This window comes from Octodon degus, unplaced genomic scaffold (assembly GCF_000260255.1).
Source record: "Octodon degus isolate 3935 unplaced genomic scaffold, OctDeg1.0 scaffold00020, whole genome shotgun sequence".
NCBI lineage: Eukaryota > Metazoa > Chordata > Mammalia > Rodentia > Octodontidae > Octodon > Octodon degus.
In genome coordinates this window covers 14,004,316-14,009,119 of record NW_004524596.1, presented here as the reverse complement: position 1 = coordinate 14,009,119, position 4,804 = coordinate 14,004,316, and the positions used below count along the sequence as shown (strand labels likewise).

Genomic DNA, 4,804 nt, shown 5'->3' with positions numbered 1-4,804 from the left:
TTTTTGGCAGAATCGGGGATTGAACTCAGGCCCTTGCACTTGCCAGGGAAGCACTTATTCCACTGAGCCATCTCCCCGGCCCCTCCCTTACTAATTTTTTTTTAAAAGTATATGTATATATATAACTTTTCTGCCACACGTCCTAGTTTTCCAAAGTTTGCCTGGGTGTCGACCAATGGAAAACTAATCCTAGTTACTTTATGTTATTTTTTTTTTTTTTTTTTTTTTTGGAACCTGGGATTGAACTCACACCCTTGCGCTTGCCGGGGAAGCGCTTATTTCATTGAGCCATCTCCTTGGCCCATTACTTTATGTTATTATGTAATTATTTTATCATAGTAATAATGTTAGGATCACATTCCTACTTATCTAGTCTTGTACTATGATCCCTGGGTCTCTTGAAAGAGAATTTTCTAGCTCAAAGTTCAATAAATTCTTATACCTCGCACTGTACTTTATCCTTTGCTTAGTACCATGGTACTTTTCCTTTATCTCCTGTTGTGGATTAACTAAAGGCCCATAATGATACCAACCAGCTGCATCAGCTTTGCTCTGGGTGTGCAAGGCGCCTGAGGGTGGTGGCCAGCAACGTCAAAGGAGAACTGGTGAGGCGGACTGATTCTCCTAGAGAAGCTGGTGCGGGCTTCCTGATACAAACTCAGCTGCCCTCCTGGGCAGAGGTGCTCCGGTCAGGTCCTTGCTGTCGGACGGCTGCGCTTCTCTGTGGGAAGCTCTCGTCCTTGCTCTAAGCGTCACATCCTGGCTCCAGGGCAGATCCCTCGGCCTGCTGGCACAGCCCCTTCTTCCCCTGGCGCAGATTTTCCAGCTTCCAACACTGACCTCGGGGCCTTCCCAGTTCAGATCCTTGATATAGACTTACATGAGACACTGCCATGGGCTCTAGACCTCCAGCTGGACTCGTGGAGGACATCGCCGTGAGATCCAGGCCCTCAGCTGGATTCTCTGGGCCTCTCGAGTGTGGACAGTTCTCCCTCATGTTTTTGCATTTTGACTCTTTGAGAGAACGCTGTAAAATAATCCTATAAATTATGTATCCTGTATTAAATCTTTTCCACTGTAAACATTGACTACAGCATCTCCTATTCAGATCCAGACTTTAAATATCAACCCCCCTTCCAGAGTTACTCACTGCTTTATTCTTTCTTTCCTTTTTTTTTTTTTTTTTTTTTTTTTTTGTGGAACTGGGGATTGAACTCAGGCCCTTGTGCTTACCAGGTAAGTGCTTATTCCACTGAGCCATCTCCCCAGTCCCTAGTCTTTCTTACATTATTTGCTAGTACATTATTCTTTTTTAGTACATTGTTTTAAAATCTATGAATTATATATTCTCCTAACAGTTGCCTTCCCGTCGTCCTGCAGGCTCCTGCGACCCCACTGATCACCCTTCAGAGAGGGCACAATGGTCATCACAGACTCCCTTTTCTGCCCTCCTAGGCGAGAACCTGGATTTTCTCCTATTGTGTTTTTGCTTTGCTCAGTTGGCTTCCTAGGAAAAGGCCTATTACAGATACTTTCTGTGCCGTTGGTTGTCTGAAAACCCTTATGCTGTCTACCATCACATAGATATTTGTGGACAGGATTCTAGCTGAACATGAATTTTCCTCAGAATTTTGGAGCCATTACTCCATTCTCTGCCAGCATCCACATGGATGAGGAGAAGTCTGATGTTCTTCTGATTACTACTAATTTGTAGGAAACTTGATCTTTCTCTCTGAACTCTCTTACCATCTACCCTTTCCACTTAGTTCTTTAAAATTTTGCCACGGGCTGGTGAGATGGCTCAGTGGTCTGGGGCACCTACTTAGAACGAGCTTAGCAAAAACAAAGGGACCGCGGTTCAATCCCCAGCACCACATGCCAGCCAGCCCCGCCCCCTGGTGGGCTGAGCTGGCCACACACACACACACACACACACACACACACACACACAAATAAATAAATAAATAAAAATTAAAAAAAAAATAAAAAAATAAAATTTTGCCAGGATGTGTGTAGTTGTGGGTCTATTGAACACTTCGTGGCCTTTCCAATATTTGGACTGGTCTTCCTTCAGTCCTAGGAAATTTTCCAATGTACTTTTTTGAATAATTGTTTCTCCTTAAATTGTATTGCTTTTTCTTTCTAAAATTTTTTTATTGTTTCCCTTACATTTTCTTTTTCTCTACTCTGAAATGTATGAGATTTTTCTCAGCATTTTAGTTTTTTTTATATTCTATTTTACCAATCACATTTTTAATTTGTAAGAACTCACTGTTGTCACATTTTTAGAATATATTATCTTCCCAGCCCTGACTGAGAATTTGCAAGAGATGTAGAAGTGATCTTTTGTTTCCCCAGGAGTTAGTCAGTTTGCTTGTTTATCCTCGTACACTTCTTTTTTTATTTTAGACACAAACGTTTATGTGACTTTAGCCATTACAACAGTAGTTCAGAAGTATCTCAAATGTTACACAATGTTACAAAAGAGAAAACAAAGTGACAGGCAACAGTGAAGGGCACCAAGACCGGCGCACACACCCACAGCAGACCATGCTTCTCCTTCAAAGCCAGGGATTCACAGCGAGCCCCCACCCGCGCCTCCTTCTTGGCTTTCCCTAACCTGGTGCGGAGGCTCAGGCCTCGTCCTCGCCCTCCTCCTCCTCCTCGAACTCCCCCTGTTCGTCGGCCGTGGCGTCCTGGTACTGCTGGTACTCGGACACCAGGTCGTTCATGTTGCTCTCGGCCTCGGTGAACTCCATCTCGTCCATGCCCTCGCCCGTGTACCAGTGCAGGAAGGCCTTGCGCCGGAACATGGCCGTGAACTGCTCCGAGATGCGCTTGAACAGCTCCTGGATGGCCGTGCTGTTGCCGATGAAGGTGGTTGACATGTTGAGGCCGCGCGGTGGGATGTCGCACACGGCCGTCTTCACGTTGTTGGGAATCCACTCCACGAAGTAGCTGCTGTTCTTGTTCTGCACGTTGAGCATCTGCTCGTCCACCTCCTTCATGGACATGCGGCCGCGGAAGATGGCAGCCACCGTGAGGTAGCGGCCGTGGCGTGGGTCGCAGGCGGCCATCATGTTCTTGGAGTCGAACATCTGCTGGGTGAGCTCGGGCACCGTCAGGGCGCGGTACTGCTGGCTGCCCCGGCTGGTGAGGGGTGCAAAGCCGGGCATGAAGAAGTGCAGGCGCGGGAAGGGCACCATGTTCACGGCCAGCTTGCGCAGGTCAGCATTCAGCTGGCCCGGGAAGCGCAAGCAGGTGGTCACCCCGCTCATGGTGGCCGACACCAGGTGGTTGAGGTTGCCATAGGTGGGGGTGGTCAGCTTGAGGGTGCAGAAGCAGATGTCATACAGGGCCTTGTTGTCGATGCAGTAGGTCTCATCTGTGTTCTCCACCCGCTGGTGCACTGAGAGGGTGGCGTTGTAGGGCTCCACCACGGTGTCAGACACCTTGGGCGAGGGCATGACGCTGAAGGTGTTCATGATGCGGTCGGGGTACTCCTTGCGGATCTTGCTGATGAGCAGGGTGCCCATCCCCGAGCCGGTGCTGCCCCCCAGAGAATGGGTCAGCTGGAAGCCCTGGAGACAGTCACAGCTTTCTGACTCCTTCCTCACCACGTCCAGGACGGAGTCCACCAGCTCAGCACCCTCTGTGTAGTGGCCCTTGGCCCAGTTGTTCCCAGCACCACTCTGGCCAAACACAAAGTTGTCTGGCCTGAAAATCTGGCCGAAGGGTCCAGACCTGACTGAGTCCATTGTGCCGGGTTCCAGGTCCACCAGGATGGCCCGAGGTACATATTTGTTACCAGGGGCTTCGTTGTAGTACACATTGATCCTTTCCAGCTGCAAATCACTGTCTCTATGATAACTGCCAGTGGGGTCGATACCGTGTTCATCACTGATGACCTCCCAAAACTTGGCCCCGATCTGATCGCCGCACTGGCCCGCCTGGATGTGCACGATCTCGCGCATGGTGCCTCGCTCGCGTCTCCCTGGCTCGGGTCTCCGTTCCTGAGTCTGTCTGTCCTTCCCTCCACGCCCACCGTGAGACGGCCTAGTACGCGCTCGGAACCGACGGGCTGAGCCCTCGTACACTTCTTCCATGCTGCTGTCTCTTTTTGTACCTGGGTCTCCTTGGTCTTCTCTTGATGTTGGGTACAAGTACAAATAGCTCTCGGTGGTATGGATTTGCTGCACAGCTGTGTGCCTGCCTCCCCTGAACGGCCTTCCCTGAACCTTTGCAGCTTCCATCTCTAAAGCATTCTTTGCCCCCTCACGGAGTGTGTGTGTGTGTGTGTGTGTGTGTGTGTGTGTGTGTGTGTATTTCTTCAGTTTTCCTCTTTAAGACCTTCCCATTTGCTTTACACATTCAGACCATTTGCTTGTATTTTTTATTTGTTGGTGCCCCTCCCCATTCTTCCTTAGCATTATGAGTTTATGGATTTTTGGAATTTTATGACTTGATTATAGCAAGAGATCTGAACAGATGTGAGACAAAGGTACATTCTGTGTTCACTGCCTTGCCCTGTGAAGAGACTCATCTATAATTCATCACTCCATCTTTCAGCAGCATGGTGCCCCGAGCCAGGTCTATTTGTGATCCTTTTATAAATAGTACACACAAGACACAGCCTGGCTCCCCTGATTTCTTCCTGCATGGGCCTAGATCCCAGAGGACAGAAGATAGGGGGTCTGCTTCCTCGCCCTCCCAGCCTTCTCCCCACTGCGGCACGTCCCCTTTCACCCTCCATCCTCGGCCTGGTTCAGTCGTGGGTTCCCTCCAGATTCTGCTCCACCCCTGG

The 4,804-nt window shown here is 49.3% G+C and overlaps 1 pseudogene across 1 annotated transcript; it reads right to left on the bottom strand.

Annotated features, from left to right (window-relative positions):
• Positions 1-2,632: 2,632 nt before the first annotated feature.
• LOC101582934 lies at positions 2,633-4,076 on the bottom strand (annotated as a pseudogene). Its single transcript, XR_002820368.1, has one exon. The product of XR_002820368.1 is annotated as a tubulin beta-2B chain pseudogene (transcript).
• Between the last annotated feature and the right edge of the window lie 728 nt (positions 4,077-4,804).